Source organism: Somniosus microcephalus, chromosome 24 (genome assembly GCF_052327205.1).
Source record: "Somniosus microcephalus isolate GS21.2 chromosome 24, FLI_Smic_1.0, whole genome shotgun sequence".
NCBI classification, from domain to species: Eukaryota; Metazoa; Chordata; class Chondrichthyes; order Squaliformes; family Somniosidae; genus Somniosus; species Somniosus microcephalus.
Window position 1 is genome coordinate 12,338,759 of NC_141010.1, and position 26,268 is coordinate 12,365,026.

The window sequence follows — 26,268 nt, forward strand, 5'->3', positions numbered from 1 at the left end:
CAGCGCCTTTCACGACCACCGGATATTCCAAAGCACTTTATAGCTAATGATGTACTTTTGAAGTGTAGTCACTGTTGTAATGTAGGAAACACGGCAGCCAATTTGCACACAGCAAGCTCCCACAAACAGCAATATGATAATGACCAGATAATCTGTTTTTTATTGATGGTGATTGAGGGATAAATATTGGCAAGGACACCAGGGATAACTCCCCTGCTCTTCTTCAAAATAACACCATGGGATCTTTTACATCCACCTGAGAGAGCAGACAGGGCCTCGATTTAACATCTTGTTCTGAAAGACGGCACCTCTGACAGTGCAGCACTCCCTCAGTACTGCACTGGCGTGTCAGCCAAGATTTTTGTGCTCATATCTCTGGCGTGGGACTATGAACCCACAACCTCCTGACTCAAAAGCAAGGGTGCTACCCACTGAGCCATAGCTGACACTATATAGCCAATACAGTAGAATATAAGTCAGAGGGGATAAGTTGTGGGTCCCATCCAAATGATGCTTCCTTTCCACAGGTAAAGTGAAGAAGGTGTTTTGCTTTGCAAACATAGCAGCCGCCACTTCCCTGATACATGTGTACAGTGCGGACTTGCTAATGTGACCCATGTGGTGGCTTGGAAGAACTTAGTAGCATGAAGCTTTGTGCTGTGGTAACCTTCATTTCTATAGGAAGACTGACCCCTGACCCAGGTGCTGATCATTGAGCAGCAGATGGTACAACTCTTGCGAAGTGGAAATGGCTAAGGCAGGACTCCTCTTAAATGTTGGCATGCTAGGTATGGGTGTGGTCCGATTGCCTCAGGAGTCGTTGTACTTCCACTTATCGGATCTCATGCACTCCTTTCTCATTTCAATTATGCAGCATGCTCAGAACCCCCAAATGGATTTCACCTCTTTGTATAGAAACATAGAAGATAGGAGCAGGAGTAGGCCATTCGGCCCTTCGAGCCTGCTCCGCCATTCAACGAGATCATGGCTGATCATCCAAACCCTAGCACCCGGTATGGAGGCCCATCAAGCAGAACCCACTAATGCATGGACCAAAATACAGCAAAATCAATGTAAAAGGCCGAGCAAAAATCTCCAAGCATCAACCAAGAAAGGTTGGAACTGCCCACAACATGAGTCAGCAGATGTCGCACCAAACCTGTCCAGTATGTTGCTCACACTTCACTTTGGGTTCAGTTTCAGTCACTGAGAGGCTAAAGTTTGCAAGGTCTGGGATGCCAAGGAGCCTCGCTTACAACGGGCATGAGTCAAAATGACCCTTGTGCACTCAATTCTCACTGTGCCCAATTTTGTAGTCTTTCCACTTACAGTGTAAGCAGATTAACAAAGAATCCCCAGAGCAATTTTAAACAGTTTAACGCCTCATACAAATGCACAAAGTGTTTGTACTCCAATATTGAGTGAAATTTATGGTCTGTCTCATCTAACATTCATCCTAATGTTTCACACATTACTAATTGCTGCACACATGGTGTTACGAAGCAGCCACTCATAACGCCTATTAAATGGCTGATATTCTCAATCCTCCCTTTCAATTGCTCACTCGGATTCTAGGATGGTGAAACTCCCTATGATTATCACATTACAATTCCCTGTAATCTTGTGCCATTAACACACTGTGATTTCCTAACGCCTCCCCTACTTTCTTCAACAGCTCACTTTTTGCCTATACGTCTTGAGCGAAAGTCACCAATAATCATTAATTATTACTGCTTTCGTTTTTTGATTACTAATCCTTGACCAAGTTGCTAAAGCTCTTTTCAGTCGTTGTTATGCAGTAGATTCCCATAATTGCTAATTACATCTTGATATTTCTTAATGAATGCAGCAACTTCAAACAGATTTGACTTTTACAAACTGGCAATCCATTGTACTAGCGCCAGAAGAGAGCAGGAATTACATAATGATGTAACACAATGAACCCTCGCAAAGTTCTCGCCTGGGCCTCAGTTACAGGACAGGCATTGTTGAGTATATTTCTGGAAAATGATACCAGTTCCCATAGGGACATAAGGGCTCTGCAAATGATCTATACAGTTCTTTCACAGCGGCAAGGATTCAACGCTACAATTCAGAATAGAAAATGCAGGGTGAGCAAAGTGGGGCTTGGTGGAACTATTAAGTACACATAGTCATTGGAGCGCTCCAATGGAGAGGGGCAAAGGCATTGTCCAGTGTAGCACTAGGCCCTGCAGGCTAGAAGAGTCCAGGTTGGATTCCCAGCCTCTGCTGAATTAGCTGACCTCAGGCAGTGCAGCTGTTTAGATGTTATAAATAACCTCAGTACCAGGGAGTGGTAAAAACAAATCAGGGTTCATGCTGCAGGCTGGAGTGGACTGAATGGCCTACTCCTGCTCCTAAGTTCCTTCTCATTGTCAGGTAATGAGTGGTGTTAGAAAATGGAGCCTGCAGATACCAGAGGGTAGGAATTCCTGGCACACGCTGAGATATTGGGAAATAGCGTATCCTAGCCCTGTCAATTGCTCACTCGGATTCTAGGATGGTGAGACTCCCTATGATTATCACATTACAATTCCCTGTAATCTTGTGCCATTAACACACTGTGATTTCCTGACGCCTCCCCTACTTTCTTCAACAGCTCACTTTTTGCCTATATGTCTTGAGCAGAAAGTCACCAATAATCATTAATATTACTGCTTTCGTTTATTGATTACTAATACTTGATCATGTTGCTAAAGCTCTTATAGTCACTCTTTTCAGCTGGTGTTATGCAACAGATTCCCATAATTGCTAATTGCATCTTGACATTTCTTAATGAATGCAGCAACTTCAAACAGATTTGACTTTTACAAACTGGCAATCCATTGTACTAGTGCCAGAAGAGAGCAGGAATTACATAATGATGTAACACAATGTACCCTTGCAAAGTTCTCGCCTGGGCCTCAGTTACAGGACAGGCATTGTTGAGTATATTTCTGGAAAATGATACCAGTTCCCATAGGGACATAAGGGGGGGGGAAATTGAGTCGCGACCCAAAAAAATTAGCGCCCCCGTGGCCGAAATTCATCGGTAGCGCCCCAAGAAGGAAGCTGGGCGCTACTGGAAATGCCTCGCCTCCCTCTTGGGGCGCTGCGAGGGAATATCGCGGCACCTCGCGCTGCGGTACTGCAGGCCTTCCTCCCCTTCTTAAAGGGGAGGGGCCTTGCGCAACGCGACCCGGGGCCCAGCTAGGCCACCAGGGATCGCAGTGCCGGCAAAAGAGTCCAACACTCAAGAGAAGTGCCGGGTTCATGGAGCGCAGCCGGCACTCCGCGGTGGGGGGCTGGTCAGGAGGCCGGGGACGGCAATGGGGGCCGGTGCCGGCAGGCTGCCAGCATCAAAAATGGCCGCCCGGCACCTCACATTTAAATTAGCGCCGCCCCGGCCGCAGGTAGGCCCCCCATACCCCGTCGGACATAGCGTCCGGTGGTAAGTCAAGGGGCGCTACCCAAGATTGCGGCCGGGGCGTGAGCAGGGCGCTGCGCACGGTGATGACATCATTGCCGTGCGCAGCACCGTTGGGCACTAACGGTTACCACCGCCTCTAACCTCCCGCTGAATTTCACGGGAGGTGTTGGTGGCGCCGTGTCCGGGCGCTAGTTGCTTTGCGCCCCGTTAGCGCCCTCTTTGAGCACTAACGGGAGACGCAAAGCTACCGAATTTTTAGGCCAAGGGCTCTGCAAATGATCTATACAGTTCTTTCACAGCGGCAAGGATTTAACTCTACTATTCAGAATAGAAAATGCAGGGTGAGCAAAGTGGGGCTTGGTGGAACTATTAAGTACATATAGTCATTGGAGCTCTCCAATGGAGAGGGGCAAAGGCATTGTCCAGTGTAGCACTAGGCCCTGTAGGCGAGAAGATTCCAGGTTGGATTCCCAGCCTCTGCTGAATTAGCTGACCTCAGGCAGTGCAACTCTTTAGATGTTATAAATAACCTCAGTACCAGGGAGTGGTAAAAACAAATCAGGGTTCATGCTGCAGGCTGGAGTGGACTGAATGGCCTACTCCTGCTCCCATGTTCCTTCTCATTGTCAGGTAATGAGTGGTGTTAGAAAATGGAGTCTGCAGATACCAGAGGGTAGGAATTCCTGGCGCACGCTGAGATATTGGGAAATAGCATACCCTTGAAGTTAACGGGTGGAAAACCACAGGCTGGAAAAATACGTACTCCTGGTATGTGCTCCTGCTACACACCAGAACTTGGCACAATAGGATTTTCCGCAAAGGATGGGTCTCATTTGTGTTCCCTTCCATGGTCTACCCCTAAGGATAAGGGGGTAAGCCATTTAGGACAGAAATGAGGAGGAATTTCTTCACCCAGAAAGTGGTGAACCTGTGGAATTCTCTACCACAGAAGGCAGTTGAGGCCAATTCATTAAATATATTCAAGAAGGAGTTGGATATATTTCTTAAGGCTAAAGGGATCAAGGGATACGGGGAGAAGGCAGGGACTGGGTACTGAATTTGGATGATCAGCCATGATCGCACTGAATGGCAGAGCAGGCTCGAGGGGCCGAATGGCCTACTCCTGCTCCTATCTTCTATGTTTCTATGTTTCTATGTTTCTGTGTCTAATACACGGGCCGATACTCACAGTCTGAGTTCAAGCGTGAAGACCAGACACTAGGGTACCGTCCTTGAGGGCGGCCAGTGCCAGCGGCCTAGGAAGTCAACTCTTTTAAAAGAGAAGGCAAGACAAATTAGCAAAAAAAAACACACAGGACCATGACTTTTTTTTTTAAGTAGTGAAGAATTGTAATGTTTTGGGACCAAAGGATGATTTAATATTTAATTGTCTTAGCCCATCACTCACGGTACAAAATGACAGACCCCTAAACTCATATTATGTTTCTATTACAAAATTTCACATCAATTTTCCTTTAATTGGTGTGATTCAAAGTAATAAAATGAGAACATTAATAAATTTTACAAGTTAAATATAATTGGGCTCATTTTCTGTCTTGCAGTTTTGACATAAATTTAGAGTGAAGTCTTTCCACCATCAATGTTGTCACTCAAGAACCATTATTTGAAAATATTTTTATAGCTAATCTCCTTTCTTTTACCTCTTGTCTCTGTTGCTAGGAGAGCAGTCGTCAGTGTTCAGCCGCCAGAATTGTTCACTGTGCCCATTGGTTGACCGCTAGGAGGCACCAGGTACCTTCCAGACAAGAGTGTGCCCGTCTGATTTTCCCTTCCTTCGGCTTAACTCAGGTTTGAACCTGAGTGCTGTAACCTTTAGCCTTCCCAGTCATGCTACCAGGGCCTAAGCAGGAAAGTTAAACTGCCAACACTCCTTCCATATACTGCCCCTGCACCCACTCGAAGTATATTTCTCAGAGCTTTTTAACGTAAATAATACATCAAAGAGGTGATGCTTGAGTTGATTCATGTCCAATAGAGCAACCGTCACCAAAAGTTACCTCAACTGTGACTCCCCTTTACAGCCTCTTTCACCCAGTTCACAGTGAAACTTTACCTGCTTGATGTACTTCCTATTGCCAGTCCTAGTTGCAGCTCTTGAAATTGCTGCTTCAACCCTGGACTGGACCCTGTGGGGCATGTGAGAATTCCTGATTTATGGCAAGACCAGGAATTCCCACTCGCAGCACAGAGCGCAGTCCTGGGAATGATGCAGCAGCAGCAGTTACGAGTGGGGGAGCTGAGACCAACAGTAAGGAGAACATCGGTGAAAGCAACATAGCGACTTCTCAGCTACATTCCTTGGGGCCAATAAATCAAATGCAACAGCTGAATTGCCAGTTCAGAAGTTGAAATGTGTTTGCATTTGTGTGTACTGCACAGACCACCGTACGGCACTTCCTCTTTGTCCTTAGCATGTAAGGGTAAATATTGCAAGGTCCTCACACTCATCCGGGACACATTGGAACGTTGCAGTTCTGATATTTGCTGGCTAGATGTGAGGCTCCCCTCTGTAGCATGGGATCTTGCAAAATTTACCAGGCAAGGCCAGCATTTATTGTCCATCCCTAATTGCACTTGGGAAGGTGTTGGTGAGCCGCCTTCTTGAACCGCTGCAGTCCGCTTGGTGAAGGTGCTCCCACAGTGCTGTTAGGGAGGGAGTTCCAGGATTTCGACCCAGCGACGATGAAGCAACAGTGATATATTTTGAAGTCAGGATGGTGTGTGCCTTGGAGGGGAACTTGGAGGTGGTGGTGTTCCCATGCGCCTGCTGCCCTTGTTCTTCTAGATGGTAGCGGCCACGGGTTTGGGAGGTGCTGTCGAAGAAGACTTGGTGAGTTGCTGCAGTGCATCTTGTAGATGGTACACACTGCAGCCACAGTATGCCGGTGGTGGAGGGAGTGAATGTTTAAGGTGGTGGATGGGGTGCCAATCAAGCGGGCTGCTTTGTCCTGGATGGTGTCGAGCTTCTTGAGTGCTGTTGGAGCTGCACTCATCCAGGCAAGTGGAGAGTATTCCATCACACTCCTGGCTTGTGCCTTGTAGATGGTGGAAAGGCTTTGGAGAGTCAGGAGGTCAATAAATAATATGGTACTTATTTCTGAATATCCAAATCTTGCCTCAATTTGGGTCCTTTGGATCTCAGTGCTCTTGATGTGACTTATTTAATGTTTTAATTATGTGTTCTTTGGATTTCATCTGGTTTCACATCACAATATTCAGAGTGTATAGATTCCAACAATTTTACAGGAAACCACTTCATCTCCCACCTCTACCATTCCCCTGGTACAGTCCCTATCTTTGCACCCTTAAGTTAGAGGGTGGCTAATTTGATGCAAAACCCGTCAAATAATTAATTGCCAGATTTGGCTCAACCATGTCAAACATTACCATGCGTCACTCTCCTCAGCCCATTCTTCCTACTACTCAAGATTGTCGCGGAGGCAAGGACAACTAAAGGCTCCTATCCTCCTATGACCAACCAGCTCCTCAAATCCTTTTCCTCACCCACCCCACCCCACCCTTACCTCCAATAGCAATTATGAAGAGCTTATAGATTTCTTTGTATCGAAGATTGAGACCATCTATGCTGCTGCCTCTGCCGTTACTTCCCCCTTCCTCTCACTTTCCCTGCTCCCACTAACTCTAGCTCCAATCTCCATCACTTTGCAGTTTCTCTTCTATCTCACCCTGCCTTCTTCAACTTAATCTATTCCATAAGACCCACATTCTTCTCCCTTGATCCCTTCCCCACTCAACTCTGACCACACAATTGCCTATTGTGGCCGCAATGCTAGTCACAGTGTAAGACTCCCTTTGTTCAAGGCTTCCTACTCTCTCCTTTTAAACCACATCATCACCCCCTCCTTAAAAAAAACCACCCTTGACCGATCTATCCTCTTCAATTATTGCCCCATCTCTAACCACTCTTTGCTCTCTAGTATCCTCAAAGGTGTCTTTGCCATCCAGCTCCATGGCTATCTCCCAAAATATCATTGGGATCCCTCAACCTAGCTTCTGCCCTGGCCAAAGTCAAGATTAATATACTCTGCAATTGTGTTACATCATTATGTATTATCTTTCCTTGTCCGCCTTAACCTCCCTGCAGTGTTTGACACAGTCAAACATACCATCCTCCTGCATTGTTTCTCCTCCACAGTCCAGTTCCGTGAGACTCTCCTTGCATAGCTCTACTCCTATTTGCTGAACATAGCTAACGCATCTCCAACAATGGTTTCTTTTTCCTTGCTCACACGGTCATTTCCACCAAGATCTGTCTTGACTCCTCTTCGTCATCTACATGTTGCTCCTCATGTGACATTATCCGTAAGTACAGAGCCAACTTCCAAGTGTACGTGTGATGATACACAGCTCCACTCTCCACCACTTCCCTCAAACCCCACGGCCACTTCTTGTTCTATCAGGTTGCCTGCTTAGCATCAACGCATGAATGAATCAAAATTTCCATCAACTGAATATCAGGATAACTAAAATAATTGTTTTCAGTCCTTGGCACTGACTCGGGCTGAACTAGACTGTGCAAAACCTCAGTGTCTTGTTCTATCCAAAGCTGACCTTTAAACCCTCTCTGCAATCCACCCCGAGGCCATTTACTTCCACCTCTACAATATTGCCTGTCTCTGCAACCACCCCCCCTTTTGACACCCTTATCCACAATTTAGACACCTCCAGAATCAATTTCTCTGACGTTCTCCTTGCCGCCTCCCATCTTCCTTCTTCCATAAATTCCAACTTCTCAAAAGCTCAGCCACGCGTATCTTGCCCCTCAACCATCACCCATCCTCGTTGATCTATGTTGACCCGCAATGAATTGCATTTAAAAATCTAATTCTTATCTTCAAGTCCCCCCACGGCCTGGACTGACTCTAGCTGCACAACTTTCTCAAGCTTATATCCTCTCCCCCACCGCCATCCCCCGCGTACCCTTTGGTAAACTAACTCTGGCCTTTTGTGTCCACCATTGGCGACACAGCCTTCAACTGGGTCCCGTTCTCTGGAGCGCTCTCCGAAGCTCTCCACTTCACTCTCCTCCTTTAATAAGCTTATTTGACCAAAGCTTTCAGTCACCTCTTCTAACTCTCCCTCCATGGCTCAGAATCCATTCCTTTATCTAGATTTTATTCCACTTGCCTTCCCCGTAAAGTGCTTGGGGATTTGCTGTGTTATAAAAATGCAAAGTTGTTTTTGTTGGAAGCCTGATATAGGCTCAGACCCATATAAAGATGTGATAATTGTGTTGCAGTATATCTTTATCTTAGTTTTACTAATGATGTTTTGGCTTCTCTAGATCTCATCGCACTTCTCGGAGGCTCTGCTAGCTTTTGAAGCTGGAAAGCCTCTTGGGTTCTCCTTCAGTTATCACTGCACTGCCTAAGTACATGAATGTATCTCCCTCTTCACGCAGTGATTCATGTAAGGACTCTCGATTTCAATGCTGAAGTTGGGAGCCCACACCAAGCATTAATGATTGCTCCCGTTATCTGGAAAGATAGCAGTACCTCAATGCAACTGAAACATCAAGCACTTAACACATTGGCATGCTCTCTTCTACTCTGAGGAACTGATGCTCGGAAGCTGAAAACAGCAACAAAGGCGGGCTAACAGCACTTGAGCTTGAACATTACAGACATATCCTAAGAGTACACTGGTGTGATAGAATTCCTGTTCCCACTGAAGAAGGTGTAGAAATGTTGGCAGTGCCGGCAAGACTGAGCAAATTTAAAGAAGCTGAGGCTGTTTGAGCACATTGCAAGAAGAAAAAGTGAATGCCATTAGAAGGAAGATGTAAGGGGCATGTTGCCTTGCAATCAGGTCATTCTGACTTTATGTAATACAGGTAGACTATCCTTTATCCGCACTTCTGAAAACCGAAAACCTCTGAAAACCGAAAGTTTTTTTGTGGAGCGTAAGTAGTGTGCACGACATAACCCGAGTGGCGCCAAACATGACCCGACGCGGCCGATGCTTTTCTGACCTGATTTGCGGGCCAGCTTAGCGTAGGAGTCAGCCGATATCCGGCTTTCCCACAACTGGCGGCGGCAGTCGAGCCCCAGACCCCTGCTAAGTCAAGGAATTCAGATACGGAGCAGGGGGAGCTGTAAACAGACTGGGAGCGGCAGCACAGAGAAGCAGGAAGGGGAATGAGACACGGAACAGTCGCAAGAGGTAGCCTGAACTTTTAAAATTTATGTTAAATACAAATACTAATTACCAAATTAATTTAATGTTCAGAGTTTCCCAGTCTGAAATAATACCTTCTGAAATCCGAAAATTTCCGAAAACCGAAACACAGCTGGTCCCAGGGTTTTCGGATAAGGGATAGTCAACCTGTAGTGTCAAACGGGTGTTAGCGAGTCAGCAGCCCCTTTTTTCATCTCTCACTCTGAAGTCAATGGAAATAAAAAAACGGGGGCGATGTAAAATGGGCTGCTGACTCGCTAACACCCGTTTGACATTATCGCACAAAGTCAAAATGACCCCCAGTGAATACTTGCGTACAGGTAAATTGTCAAAAGAGCTTCCGTTGTCTGCTATATTAACACAGGTGATGACCTGAACCATTGGCCTTGGTCCTTCAGCTTGGTTTATCAATTAAGAAAAAAAAGTTATATTTGAGGATATCACAGCAACCTCTTTATTGGATAGTATAGGCCCCTTACTCACTGGAGCAAAATGACTGTAAAAATAAAGACTTGCATTTATATAGCGCCTTTCATGACCACTGGACGTCCCAAAGCACCTCACAGCCAATGAAGTACTTTTTGAAGTGTAGTCACTGTTGTAATGTAGGAAACGCAGCAGCCAATTTGCGCACAGCAAGCTCCCACAAACAGCAATGTGATAATGACCAGACAATCTGTTTTAGTGATGGTGCTCAAGGGATAAATATTGGCCCAGGACACCGGGGAGAACTCCCCTGCTCCTCTTCGAAGTAGTGCCCTGGGATCTTTTATGTGCACTGGAGAGAGCAGACAAGGTCTCAGTTTAATGTCTCACCTGAAAGACGGCACCTCCAACAGTGCAGCACTCCCTCAGTACTGCACTGGAGTGTCAGCCTAGAATTTTGAGCTGAAGTCCCTGGAGTGGGACGCGAACCCTCAACCTTCTGACTCAGAGGCAACTGAACCAATGCTGACACTAAGGGGAGCATTTGCTTTTAAGTGTGGGCATTTCTCTCAAGGATAAGCAGAGGGAAAACAGCTGCTAAAACAGTAATCCTGTTCTGTTATTCCCATATGTGGATGGGTTGCTCCAGACTGTGCACAGGGACTTGCTGTACCGGCCTCGCCGGCCTCCCACAGTGGAAGAAAGAAGGCAACTGCTTGAAGAAAATATATATACTGTACTTCTTTGCCGAAACTTTTCTTCCTGTTTCTGCAGCATGTGCAGGACTACGCTCTAAGAGAACTTGCACAGGTCCCTCCATGATAGAACCCCCCAAGCCCCCTCCACAGTAAGACTCCTGAAGTCCCCTCCACTAACTTTTGAACAGTGGAGCCTAACAGTGGTACCCGTTGTCGGTGTTCATACTGGGAAAATGGCAGGAAGCATGGAAGAGGCCGTGTCGTCCCCATTTTCGTGATTATGCTGCCAGGACTGCCTTATGGAAAAGGGGAGGGGGGAGAGGGATGCAGCAGAGCGTCTTCCTGAGCATATCTCTGGCGTGTCGGCCCCAGATCCTCCATAAAACTGAAGGGATGAGCCAGAAAGCTCTAGGCTAATGGCTCTGTATATAAAGCCCAGAATCCAATTTGCCATACTTATAGCCTTTTCTACTTGTACTACCACTATGTATGGATCTGAAATTTGGCCGCTTAGCACTGACTGTTAAGGCCGGTTTTGTGGAAAAAACGGTGTCCACCTTGCTTCGCCCACTTCCAGCACGGTTCGCAGCGGCCGCCATAACGGTGAGGGCAAAAAAAGAGGCGTTGTTTAGCTTCATCAGAAGCAGGCCATTAACATATTCAAATAAGGGGCTTAACGCCCGCTTCTGCTCCCTCTTGCAAATTTGGCTTGCGTCTGAGACAGCCAGAGCCAGCAACATTTACTCCAGGGAAAACAAACGTTAAACAGCGCAGAATAAAAAAAAGGTAAGTACTTACCATTATCATCTCCGGTCTCACTCCCGACTCCGACCTCCAGGCCCTCTCCAATTGCTCCTGATCCTTGCCCGGAACTCCAGGTTCCTCCCCCCCTCCCCGATGCTGACCCCGAGCACCAACTTACCCCTCCTCCCCACACCGCCCCCCCCCCCCCGGTCCTGGCCAAAGCCCTGACCTGCCTCCCGATCCTGGTCCCGAGCCTTGACCTACCTCAGACTCCTTGCTGGGTGTTCAGCACTGGGCTCAATGCCACAATAATGATAATGAGCAGGTAGCACCAAGTTCTGGTGCTGCCTGCAATCTTTATCTTTATCTTTTTTATAGCAGCAAGCAAACCTCGCCCCGCGGTGGCACCATCCGTTTTCGGGCTTTATCAGATTTCTAGGCCTAATTATCTGAACCTCTTGTTCTCCCTGTTGCTCCACTCTTTTGATGTTATTCACATTTAGGGTATACCTTCTTTCACTATTCCTTTTCCCAAAATTTGCTGCTCCACATTTTATCTGTATTGAACTGCATCTGCTACCTACCTGCCTATGCCATTAATCTTTCTATGTCCTCCTATGGTCTTCTGCATTCTTCCTCACAGCTTTTCATGCCCTCCTAATTTGATATAATCGGTAAACTTAATTTTTTATTTCCCCTGCGCCTGTATCTAAATAATTTTTATAAATGAAAGTGGAAGAGATCCTAGCACAGATCCCTCGGATGCACCACACCACATTCTGCCAACCTGAAAGTCGTCTATTTACCCCCACACTTTTCTTTCTGTACCTTGGCCATCCATCTATCCATGCAGCTACATTCCCTTAAATATAATGGTGGTGAATTTCTGCGGGTGTTTATGCTATTTTTCTGGGGTTTGCATGGTTCTTCTACCGAAGTTATGATGGACGGGCAGGAGCACCCTCGCCTGTTACTGATATCTGTCAGGAAGGGATTCGAGTGTCTTCAAGATGTGTCCTCTTAACAACTGAATGCGTCTTCTGAGGAAAGGTCTTCCAGTAGCAGCCTGCGAACACAGACACAGGACCAGTTAAGTGACCAGTTAAGACACCTTCAGAAGCAAGGACACCCCAGCAACTCAATCATAAAAGCCTCTTGGAGGGATATCAGGGATAGTCACTACTCAAGTCAAAGGGAAGTCGGACTCTTAGGAACAACCATGGGCTTCAGCTTCTGATCGTCACCTGAGGCAACACATAGATCAGGGCAAACGCCAGCATATCCCTGCCCTGGAAGTAAACAACTCATAAGTCCTAGTAAGGACAGTAAGAAGATATGAGGAGATAACATCTAGGCACCTACAGGTTACATGCACATAGACACTCCCATACAGAGAAGAGATTAAAAAAACACATCCATCATTCCGTGGTTTTATTACAAAGTAAATGGTGTAAAGAATATTTCAAGAGTGGAAAGAGTGCTGCTTTAAAGAAATGGGAGGAGATATGTTTGGCCTGATACAAAATGAGAAAATAAAACTTCTTTCAAAAACTGGCAGGTCTTCCTGCAAAGCAACATCCTCCTAAACCTTGCTGCAGGCCTTCAGTGCCTGGTCCCCTGATTCTGATTCTTTGGTATTTTCATAACGTCAATCCTCTTACATCTGAATCTGAAGGTGGTGGGCTCAAGGCCCACTCTAGGGGTTAAGCACATAATCTAGACTGACACGTTTGGTGAGTACTGTACTGTTGGTGGTTAAAACAAGATCTTATCTACCTGTTAGATGGATGCATTCAAAGAAGAGCAGATAATTTTCTTGGTATCATGGCCAACATTCCTTCCCCAACTAAAACCACCAAAAGGAGATTAATTGGTCATTTATCCCATATTGATTTTTTGTGGGATCTTGGTCACCACGGGCGCGATCTTGCTAGCCCTGGGGAGGCGGGTATGGAGGCAGGACTGCCGGGAAAATGGCAGAATCTGGGGGCGGGTACACATCCCGCCCCAACCCACCTCTGTGCCACTTGCCAGGAGGCGGCTACCTGACCCGCGCCGGGTCCCATCTCCTGGAGGCGGGAAGGGGATTACAGCCACTTAACTGCCACTTAAATTTTTGACAGATGAAACGTCACTCGCTGAAGTTCTCTGTAACCGGCTTCCCCTTAATTGGCCTGCAAAACCCGCTGGGCGGGCTTAACAAGGTTAATCAAGGGAAAATAGTGTGGGTTGACCAGAAGTCGATGGAGGCGGGACTAAAACCTGACAAGCAGCAGTCCCGCCTCCATTGGCAAAATCGCCCGCCACATTTGTCTAAATAACAATAGCGACTACATCTCAAAAGTAATCCATTGGATGTGAAGTGCTATGGGATATTCTGAGCCATGTGATAGGCTGCTATATAAATGCAAATTCATCCTCCTTTTGCTTCCTCTCTTCCTGCTGCACCTCATGTATTCTCAATGGAAAGCATATGTTGATGGCAATATTGCGCGACACAGAACACACAGCAACAACTCTTCCAGCTTTCACAGCATTGTAGACATTGCTTGAATGGTCTGAATTGAGCACAGTCAGAATTTTCTGACCACTTTTCTGCAGAAAAGATTGTCTAGATTATGTGCTTAATCCCTAGAGTGGGCCTTGAGCTCTCCACCTTCTGATTCAGATGTGAGAGGATTGACATTATGAAAATACCAAAAAATCAGAATCAGGAGACCAGGCACATGTTACTTTTAATGCAACGTTTTTACAAGCAATATTTATCTTCGTGAGTTTAACTTGAAAAGGCACCCTGACAAAGGGTGGTTAGTATACTAAACAAAGAGTTGTTTTTCCAACAGAGTAAACAATAAATGATTTGTCTGTGTAATTCGGAAAATGCCTCTCACCCACTGTGTTGGAAAACCTGGCAATCTCTGTCTGCCTGTGAAGTGGTGTTTAATAAGAGAGACACGCATTAACAACAGTCTGACTTTTGGAAACAGGGTGCTGCGAAAGGCAGTCAAGCAGCAAAAGCCTGCAAAACACAGGAGACTACAGGGAGAGGAAGATATACCCTGTGGTATAGGACAAGATGCAGAGACGTTATTCTATTTGTTAATTAATACAACCCATCGAAGTGAGGTAGCATCACAAATTAATTATTTTAATATTATGCGAAAATAAGTTTAACTGATTGAGCTGAATGAATCTGTTACTCATCTGAATGTGGAATAAAGGCACTTCATGTTTAGTACAAGCCCTCATCTCGTCTAGTGTTAACGCGGTCTGCATTTGGAGACATTAAAGAAAAACATATATGAAGGACCAGGAGATTTACTCCAGATCATGGGGGGAAGGCAGTGTCTTTGTCATATCCCTGGGTCCTCTATTGTACAAGTATATAGGGTAATGTGAGTCCACGCCCATAAAAGTGAGATGCTCAGACTGCTTATAGGAGCCACTGACAGTACTGAACTGGAGATGGGAGTATAGCTTAGTGGTAGAGCATTTGACTACTAGATCAAGAAGTCTCTGCTTCAAATCCAGGTACTCCCTCAATGCCATTTATGTCTCAAGATAACAATTCATAATGTAACTCTTCCTTCACAGCAGCTCTGTGATCATTATATTGAGTATATTCAAGGCTGAGATAGATGGATTTTTCCAATCAAGAGATATGGGGATCGGGTGGGAAAGTGGAGTTGAGGTCAAAGATCAGCCATGATCTTAATGAATGGCAGAGCAGGCTTGAGGGGTCATATGGCCTACTCCTGCTCCTAATTCTTATGTTCTTATGGTATCTAAGGTATACCTGAATTTGTAACAGGAACCCTGCTTATGGCAAGAACATCATTATATCTTTATTGTGGTTAAGTACAGGGATTATCAGCCATGGGTGCAACATGTATATCTTGTTTCCCAACAGCCATGTGACCATCCTCTTCAAATAATCCAGTCACATTGAACTGTCTCAGATGAATCAAGTGTGCATACTACATGGACAGCACGCATGATCTCGAGCAGGCGTTGAGGGAGTGGCAGCCTTTCCTCTTTATAGACAGCTTTGGATTATAAGGAGGGGCATGAATTGCAAAGTGGGCGAAGTTGCTGAAGCCCTGAACCTTGCAGAATTGGGCCAGAATTGTGACCCATGCTGAACTCAATGAACTGGTGTCATTTCTAGTAGCAGCGCAGGAGGACATTGCACAGTGAAGTTCATTTATTGGGGCAATTTTTTCTGTTCAAGGTGAAAGGAATTAGTAATGAGTAGTGAAATCCTTTCCCATCTCACGTAGCACCAGTCAGCATCAAGCAGTCCTGTGTAAGGTACAGATAAACCTAGGGACCCATTTAAGCTGGTTTTAATCTATCAGTTTGTGGCGAGCAGAGAAAAATGAAGGGAAATGCAGCATTTTGTAAAGATGAAGCTGAAGGCTCAAGAAATAAAAGCTGTTCAACTTTTGGGACAGTGCAGGAAAGTGGAGACGAGGTAGAAGATCAGCCATGATCTTACTGAATGGCGGAGCAGGCTCGAAGGGCCAAATGGCCGACTCCTGCTCCTATTTCTTATGTTCTTACGTTCTTATAAATGTTATTCTCCCAGAATAGAAATTGTAAATGTAATTAATGAACTCTCAAAAGTAAAATATTACAATGTTTGCTGCAAGAGGCTGCACAATGTTAAAAAGCCTGACAAGAATATAAGTATTTTTAATAAATTTTTAATAGAAAGTCAATTTCCCATAGCATTCATTAGCCAAGCTACATTCTGCACATTCTTATATTCACTTCTTTTGAAGTGGAAGAACTTAATCAAGTCATTGTGAAGCTGCCAGATCCATTAGTCAAGACAGTGATAGGACAAATACAATACAGTGTACTGTTGAATGAGTAAAGATTTAGTTATCTGATATGTTAAGTCATTGCATCATATTATTTAATTACCCATATAACTAACACATGCTTCAATTCAAAACATGGAAGTGAGGCATATTTTGTTACTTTTACTCTGTCAGAGATCCCAGGACATAAAAACGGAAAAGTGACCTGATGGAGATTGTCGACAGAGATCACACATCCAAATGCAGTGGAAGGTGGGGGAGCTTTGGGGTTCAGCACCTTGTGATGTGATTCATTGTTTTTGCAGCCACCTCTTCATATTATGAATAATGAGCAGAGATAGATGAGGCCAGGGAGAATGCGCAAGAGAACTTGGAAAGAGAGGCAGAACCTGGATGAGTGGCCAGAAAGGACATGGATTGAGAAAACATCAATCAGACCAACAAGCCCACTCCATCAACAGACCAGGTAAAATCTATTCTATTATGGACATTATCATATCTGTTTAATCTCCTGAGAGCTAGTTTTGTATAAAGACCCCCCCTGATCCCGAAAGATAATCAAACAAAACTCCAGAATATTCATTATTCCTGACATCTCCATTATTCGACCTGACATGCTGCTGTACATAACAACAACAACTTGCATTTATATAGCACCTTTAAGGTAGTAAAATGTCCCAAGGCACATCATAGGAATGTAATCAGATGAAAAATTGACACAGAGCCAAAGAAGGAGATATTAGGACAGATGACCAAAAAGCATGGCCAAAGAGGTCGGTTTTAAAGAGTGCCTTTAAAAAGGAGAGAGAGGTGACGAGGGAAGGAATTCCAGAGCTTAGGGCCTTGACGGCTGAAGGCACAGCCACCAATGATGGGGCGAAGGAAGTTGGGGATGCACAACAGGCCAGAATTTGAGGAATACAGAGTTCTCGGATGGTTGTAGGGCTGGAGGAGATTACAGAGATAGGGAGGGGTGAGGCCATGCAGAGATTTGAACGAGAATTTTAAATTTGAGGCGTTGGTGGACCGGGATACAATGTAGGTCAGCAAGCATATGGTGATGGGTGAACGGGACTTGCTGCAAGAGTTTTGGATGAGCTCAGGTTTATGGAGATTGGAAGATGGGTGGCTTTCCAGAAAAGCATTGGAATAGTCAACTCTGGAGGTAACAAAAGCATGGCTGAGGGTTTCAGCAGCAGATGAAGATTACATTCTTCACTGGCCTCAGCTATAAAGGACCATTGTGTCCGATGGTGTATTTGATAATCTCAGTTAATCCAAATAACCTCCAATCCAGTACCTAATCAGATATTTGGCCAACTTGTCTTTGAAGCAGCTACTTGACACTGCCTCAACTGCTGTTGTTAGGAGTCTTTTCCACATTTCCAAATTTCACCACTTTGTAAGAAAGAAAGAACTTCCATTTAAATAGTACCTTAGTATTATGTCCGTGTGTAATTGAGACACGGACTGCAGGAGCTGGTTACAACAGGTGTTTACTGAATGGAGACAAAACTGGAACTACTATGCAAAGTTACTACACAGGCTTATATACAGGGGTGGTCACTACTGGTACTGCAGTATACAGGGGCTGCAGAATATAGTTCCTTCTGCAAAGTACATACACTACAATTCCTCCCCTTTTAGCTAAACAGTACATAACATTCGATTAATAATCAAATAACATATTTACAATTACAGTTGCTATATACATTAGCTGAAGTTAAGCAATTATAAGTTCAGTCTTTGAGGAGGCTTCCTGATTCTGTCCGGATAACACCTCTTTGGGGTATCAGGTTCTTCTGGCAAAGTTGATTCGGGATCAACGTCGTTGTTTGGTTCGTCCGCTTCCAATATCACCGATTCTGAGGTAGATGCAATTGGTACTTCGGTTTCATCACCAGGTGTATCGGATCGTGGTGTGGATTTGACATTTTCTAGTGACTCTAGAATCTGGTCAGCATGGCGTCTTACAATGCTCTCTCCAACGTCCACGGTATACATTAGAGGTCCTTGCCGTGTGCAGATCGTTTCTGGCTGCCATTTCTCTGTGCGGTAGTCCCAGGCCAAAACTGGTTGACCTATCTTAAAACTCCTGGTCGGCCTTTCATTCATATTCTGAAACTGCCTGTTCTCCACATCTCTTCTGATGTTTGGCTTAACCAAATCCAAGCGGCATCGTAGTCTTCGACTGAAGAACATCATGGCTGGAGTTTGGTTGGTAACCGCATGTGTCGCATTCCGGTGGCAAACAAGAAGTTATCCACCTTGTGTTGTAGGGGTATGTCTTCATTACACATTGCCTTGATAGCCTTCTTGAATGTTTGAACAAACCTCTCAGCCAATCCATTGGTGGCTGGATGATATGGGGCGGATGTGTAATGCTTAACACCATTGTTCTTTAAGAACCTCCGGAACTCTTCAGACACAAACTGTGGTCCATTGTCGGAGCAAATCTGTTCATGCAGCCCATTTCTGGCGAATATGGTTCGTAATAATAATAGTAATAGAGATAGGAACAGGAGTAGGCCATTCGGCCCTTCGAGCCTGCTCCGCCATTCAATGAGATCATGGCTGATCTTCGTCTGAGATCATAGCTGATCTTACCAGTTCAGTACCCCGTCCCCGCCTTTTCTCCGTAACCCTTAATCCCCTTAGCCTTCAGAAATATATCCAATTCTCTCTTGAAAATATTTATTGAATTAGCCTTCGCAGCCCTCTGTGGCAGGGAATTCCACAGGCTCACCACTCTTTGAGTGAAGAAATTCTTCCTCATCTCTGTTTTAAATGATTTGCCCGCTATTTTTAGACTGTGGCCCCTGGTTCTGTGCTCCCCGGCCATTGGAAACATTCTCTCTGAATTCAGCCTGTCCAGGCCTGCCATAATTTTATATGTTTCGATGAGATCCCCTCTCAATCTTCTAAACTCCAGTGAGTACAAGCCCAAACTATTTAATCTCTCTTCGTAGGTCATTCCCGCCATTCCAGGTATCAGCCTGGTGAATCGCCGTTGCACTCTTTCCATGGCAAGAACATCCTTCCGCAGATGGGGCGACCAAAACTGTACACAATACTCCAGATGCGGTCTCACCAGCACCTTGTACAGCTGTAGTAAGGTATCCCTATTCCTATACTCGAACCCCCTTGATATGAAGGCCAACATACCATTTGCCTTCTTAATCGCCTGTTGCACCTGCATGCTCTCCTTCAGTGACTGGTGCACAAGAACACCCAGGTCCCTCTGCACTTCCCCATCTCCCAATCTATTGCCGTTTAGATAATAATCTACCCTCCTGTTTTTACCCCCAAAGTGGATAACCTCGCATTTATCCACATTATAGTGCATCTGCCACGTATCCGCCCATTCCCCCAACCTGTCCAAATCGCACTGTAGCCTCCTGACATCCTCATCAGAGCCCACCCCTCCTCCTAGTTTAGTGTCGTCAGCGAATTTGGAAATATTGCATCCAATTCCCTGATCCAGATCATTTATATATATTGTGAACAGCTGGGGTCCCAGGACAGATCCTTGCGGCACCCCGCTGGTCACTGCCTGCCACTCCGAAAACGAGCCGTTTATTCCAACTCTCTGTTTTCTATCCGCCAGCCAGTTCTCTATCCACGTTAATACTTTGCCCCCAATCCCATGAGCCTTAATTTTGCATGATAATCTTTTGTGTGGAACCTTATCGAAGGCTTTCTGGAAGTCAAGGTGCACCACATCCACTGGCTCTCCCCCATCTATTTTACCAGTTACTTCCTCAAAAAATTCCAGCAGATTAGTCAAACACGATTTACCCTTTGTAAATCCATGTTGACTCTGTCCGATCCTTTCCCCATTTGTCAAGTGCTCCGCTATTTTATCCTTAATAATGGACTCTAGCATTCTGCCCACAACCGATGTAAGGCTTACTGGTCTATAATTCCCTGCTTTCTCTCTACCCCCCTTTTTAAATATTGGGGCAGTAAGACTGTGATAGTTTTTTCTGTGGTGGTTGAGGACATTTTTATTACCTCTGGCCACTTTGAATGTGCATCCACCGCAATTAAAAACATCGAGTCCATAAATGGACCAGCAAAATCAATGTGTACCCTTTGCCATGGAGATGAGGGCCACTCCCATGGATGTAGAGGGGCTTGTGGTGGGGCGTTTTGGACCTTCTGGCATCCTGTACAGCTCTTGGTCATCTCTTCGATTTCTCTATCGATTCCTGGCCACCACACAAACGCTCTGGCTAAGTTCTTCATTTTTACCCTTCCCAGATGACCCTCATGAAGCTCATTGAGCACTCTATCCTTCAATTTGGGTGGAATTACTACTCTGGATCCACACATCAAGGTTCCTCTGCACACTGACAGCTGTTCGCTTCTCGGCGAGAATGCTGGCAACAGTGGTTCGCCATGTGCTGGCCATCCCTTCACCGTTAAATCATAGACCCTGGAGAGTGTTGGGTCATTTCGTGTTTCCTTTTCTATGTTTGCATTCATCACAGGTAGACATTCGACTATGGTCAAGTGGAATATCTCCACAGGATCCACTGCAGGTGCTTCTTCCACCGTCGGCAACGGTAGGCGCGACAATCCATCAGCATTCCCATGCTGTTTAGTTCCTTTGTACTCGATGTCATATTGGTGTGCCCCTAGGAAAAGGGACCACCTCTGTAGCCATTGTGCTGTCATTATCGGGACGCCCTTCTGAGGGTTGAAAATGGAGACAAGAGGTTGATGACCCGCTGGTAGAGTAAATTTCTGACCGTGCAGGTAGTGATTGAACTTCTTCATGCCCCACACCAGGCTGAGGGCCTCTCTGTCAATCTGGGCGTAGTTACGCTCGGCTGAAGTTAACGAGCGTGACGCAAAAGCTATCGGCCTCTCTGAACCATCAAGGAATTTATGTGACAGTACCGCTCCAATGCCGTAGGGAGACGCATCACACGCCAGTCTTATCGGTAGTGATGGGTTGTAGTGAGCCAATACTTCTCTTGAAGTGATTAGATCTTTACTCTTCTGAAAGGCCCGCTTACATTCATCGCTCCATTTCCATGCTACTCCAGTTTGTAGTAGGGCGTTCAGTGTGTGCAGAATTGTGGACAAATTCGGCAAAAACTTATGGTAGTAATTCACCAATCCGAGGAATGACCTCAGTTGTGACACATTTTCAGGCGCTGGAGCCTTAACTACCGCTTCAATTTTGTCAGGGGACTTATGTAACCCCTCTTCATCAATCACGTGGCCACAATACGATATCTGTTTCTTAAAAAACTCGCACTTGGGGCGATTCGCTCGTAGCCCATGTTCTCTTAGTCTAGTGAGCACCTGCTCTAGGTTGGCAAGGTGTTCACTGTCATTTTCACCTGTCACTGGGATGTCGTCCAAGTAACACTGAGTCCCCAGAATCCCTTGCAGGACTTGTTCCATCGCTCTTTGCCATATCGCCGGAGCTGATGCTACTCCGAATACCAGTCGATGATACTGGTAAAGACCTTTGTGAGTGTTTATCGTGAGATACTTCCGAGAGGATTCTTCAACCTCCATCTGCAAATATGCTTGTGCTAGGTCAATTTTTGTAAAACGCTTCCCTCCAGATAGTGAGGCGAAAATATTTTCTATCCTCGGGAGGGGATACTGTACTGTGTGAAGGACTGGGTTCACCGTCACCTTGAAGTCCCCACAGATGCAAACCTTCCTCGGCTCCTCAGACTTATTGTTTAACGTTTTTTTCATGACAGGAACGATGGGTGTCACCCACTCGCTCCAGTCTACCTTAGATAACACGCCTGCAGTCTCCAGATTCTCCAGCTCTGCCTCGACGGCTGGGCGAATTGCATACGGTACCGGTCTTGCTTTGAAAAACTTGGGAATTGCATTCTCTTCTATTTTTATCGAGGCGGTTATGCCTTTAAAAGTTCCCAGTTCTTGTTGAAATACCTCTTTAACGTTAGCTAAGATTTTTGACAATCGTCCAGGTGTGACGTCGTCATCCTTTTTACTAGCCACAGTCAGTGCCTGAATGGAGTGCCAGTCTAAACTTATCTTTCTGATCCATTCACGTCCCAATAACGGTGGTCCACCATCTTGCAGTATGTACAGATACAATTTCTGTATTTCCTTGCCGTTGTATTCGACAGGCACCCTTATTTTCCCTCTGGGGTATACTTTCTGCCCCGTATACGTCTTCAAGACAATGGATGTCTCTTTCAAGGGAATGTGTGAGAACAGCCGCTCGTAGTCTCGTCGATGCATGACGGTCAGGGCTAATCCGGTATCCAATTCCATTTTGACTTGGGACCCTGCTATCGTGAGGGTGACCCAAATGGTTCGGTGATCCTCTTTTGCGATTACGTTGTGAAGTTTGAGACAGCTTAGTCTCTTGTTCCCGGATTCACTATCGCTCTTCTGGTCTTCGGAACTACTGTCCATCATCTTTTGTACTTTCCTGTACTGTTCCTTAGTAGCCTTTTTGTTGTCGTTAGTCTTCTTCCCAGACCTGCAAACTCGTGCAATGTGTCCCATCTTTCCGCATTGCCTGCATATTTTGTCCTTGGACCAGCAGTCCTTCTGGTCATGGGTTGTTCTGCCACAGCGATAACATTTTTCAAATCCCCATGTCATTTCGTGGGTGCCATATTCCTGTGGCTTTTGCTGTATTTCCGCAGCTCCCCTTGCTGCTGCTTCGTACGATACTGCCATGCTGAAAGCCTTATCTAGCATCAGCTCTTTCTCTGAGAGTAACCTCTTCTGGGTTCCTTCACTCAGGAGTCCACAGACAAATTTGTCCCATAGGGTATCTGCCAGTCCTGCACCGAACTGGCAGTGCTTTGATAGCTTGCGTAGTTCCATAAGGTAATCAGCATTGCTCTCATCTTTATGCTGATTTCTCTTGTGGAATTTAAATCTTTCTGCTATCAGCAGCGGTGTAGGATTTAGGTGTTCCTGTAGGGTATCAACAATTTCGTTAAAACTCTTCGCCATCGGTTTGGCTGGAGTGATCAGGTTCCGCAATAGGCCGTACGTTCTTGCACCCATTAAGTTTAGTAGTACCGATGCCTTTTTCTCATCGGCTACTTCGTTTGCCTTGCAATATACTTCGACTCTTTCCACATACGTGGTCCAGTCTTCTATTGCATTATTGAAGGCAGTGATATTGCCAGTCTTCGGCATCTTGGAAATCTAAGATGGCGCCTCCCGCGCTTTGCCTTCTTCCCCAATTGAACAAAATGGCGCCTCCCGCGCTTTGCCTTCTTCCCCGCTGGATTAAGATGGCGCCTCCCGTGCTTTCTGTCTTCTCCGCTGCTGCTAGCGCTGTTGCTGGCATTTTTATGCCTTGATGGCGATACCCTATGGTCTTCGCGCACTTCCCCCCCGCGCTGCTGCTAACGCTGCTCTCCGTGGTCCCCGTGGCAAACTGCAGCTCCTTGCGGCTTTCTACGCTTCTAATTTCTTTTATTTTCCCGTCGTCAGAGCAAACCCTACGGGACACTTTCCTCCCTCTTCTCAGGTCTGTACGCTGCCCGGCTTCGTAGCGCCGGCCACGCCCTGTGTGCTCCACCCTCTCTCTCTCTCTCCTCTTCCCGACAACGTTGCTCGGCCCCGTTGAAAAGCCACCCGATCGAGCTCTAGCCCGCCGCAGCCCAGGAAGGATCAGTGTACTACCTGCCACCAGCCCGATTAGCTGGAACACCATAGACAGGATAACCAAGCCCCGCTCTCGACAGCCTCTCCTGCAAATCTTCAACTCCGATGAATCAGAGGCGGTTGCCCATGGTCGACGCCCGTTTCTTCTGTTTTTTTTTCTTCCTTCTGGCCTCGACCTCTAACAACTTCGCTTCAGGGATGGATCCCCATGAGGTGGTGCAGAACTGTAGGTAAGTTCGGATCTGCTCGCCGCCAGTATTATGTCCATGTGTAATTGAGACATGGACTGCAGGAGTTGGTTACAACAGGTGTTTACTGAGTGGAGACAAAACTGGAACTACTATGCAAAGTTACTACACAGGCTTATATACAGGGGTGGTCACTACTGGTACTGCAGTATACAGGGGCTGCAGAATATAGTTCCTTCTGCAAAGTACATACACTACACTTAGGATGTCTCAAAGCACTTCACAGCTGATTAATTACTTTTGAAGTGTAGTCACCTGCTCATAGCAAGATCCCATAAGGAGGAAACCAGATGAATAACCAGTTAATTGGTTTGTTTTGCTGGTGCGGGTTGAGGGAGGATTGTTGGCCAGGAAACCATGAAAGCTTCTTGTTCATCTTTAAATAGTGCCATGGGACCTCTAACAGACACCTGCAAAGGCAGGCAGGACCTTGGCTTAATGTCTCATCTGAAAGACGGCACCGCCATCAATGCAGTGCTCCTTAAGTACTGCAACTAAAGTATCAGCCTAGATTTTGTGCTCGTGTCCTAGATGGAGTTTAAATTAATGCCTTTATGACTCAGTGACATGAGTGCTACCAAACTGGACAAGCTGACACATAATGAAAAATGGCTTCTACATAATTCTAGTCTCAAATAAGGTTGGCAGACCTGAGCCCTCCAGTTCTTAACTCAAAGTATAAATTAAATACTCTGCTTATATCTATATCAGCTCTGAGAGCCTCTCCTCAGAACTTAGAGCCCTCGACCTCAAAGTCATCCTGATTGCTGACAAAGAGACAGACCCAGACAGAAGGAGATCAGCAAGAAGCAGAAAGATCAGAAGAAAGCAGACAAGGCGAGATATGTAGACAACGCTGGTTAGAATTCCCAACGCACCGTACGAGAAGAGGGAAAGGAGATGTCAACAAACATTCTGAATGAGTTGTGACAGTGGTGCCCAGAAGTGTAAACCTCTAAACATGAATCACTGCTGCAAATGTCAGCCATGGCGTGTAAACAAACTTGTATCAAATATTTGTTTTATGTATTACCATATAATAAAACTTTATGAGTGGAAATTTCAGGAAGAACTGAAATAATTTAACACAACACCATTTAGTAGACCATATCACTTCCTGTACAGCATTAAAGAACATGTTGGTCCTACAGGACAACTGAGATTTTAATTAACTGGCGCCAAACTATACACATTGGATTCCAATGACGTCGGTAACAAGACAATAAAGGCTGTTCTGTTGAATAAAAACTGTCTGAATTTGCTTATTAGTGCAAAGATGCTAAGTTAACCTTTATATAATCAGAAATCCTACTAACCTTTTTCATTGCTAATGTTCTCTCTCTTTTCCCCCCCTCCTGAAGGTGTTGATTCCTTGTTAGAGTGTAGTCCCATAGGCTACATTTGCCCTCCAGTCCTTAACTCAAGTGACCATTCTTCAGATCTGAGTCTTGACAGTGAGTGTCAAACAGGACACAGCTGTTGCACCCCATTGTGCCCTCAACCAATGTTCACACATGCAGAATTCCAGTACAATAGCAAAATACTGCGGATGCTGGAAATCTGAAATAACAACAGAAAATGCTGGAAAAACTCAGCAGGCCAGGCAACATATGTGGAGAGAAATTAGAGTTGACGTTTCAGGTCGAAACCCTTTTTCAAAACTGGATTTTACTTATGATCATAACCTCGGCCCCTATTACATTTTTATTTATATATTTTTTCCAGCCCTTTGTTTTGGGTCTTCCCTTCCCCACCACCCCCCACCCCCACCCCCCCAACCCACCTTTTCCTTTTTTTTTCTCTCTCCCACATGGCAGCTCTGTCTCATCCTGCCAGTACACTTCACACCTAATCTGAGCCGTCTTTTGTCTCCACTGTCCTATTACCATCTCGTCTGGTTTTGAATACCTCTTAATGTCTCTTTACTTCTTTTGTTCTATCGCAGCCCTGCCTTCGATCTATTTCATTTCCTTTCCAGTTTTGAAAAAGGGTTTCGACCCGAAACGTCAACTCTAATTTCTCTCCACGGATGTTGCCTGGCC

At 45.6% G+C, this 26,268-nt stretch overlaps 1 long non-coding RNA gene across 1 annotated transcript; it reads left to right on the forward strand.

The window, feature by feature from the left end:
• Positions 1 to 5,873: 5,873 nt before the first annotated feature.
• LOC147101070 (uncharacterized) lies at positions 5,874 to 25,448 on the forward strand. Its single transcript, XR_015073492.1, has 3 exons — positions 5,874 to 6,281; positions 16,649 to 16,809; positions 24,938 to 25,448. It is a non-coding gene; the product is annotated as an uncharacterized LOC147101070 (long non-coding RNA).
• The last annotated feature ends 820 nt before the right edge of the window (positions 25,449 to 26,268 follow it).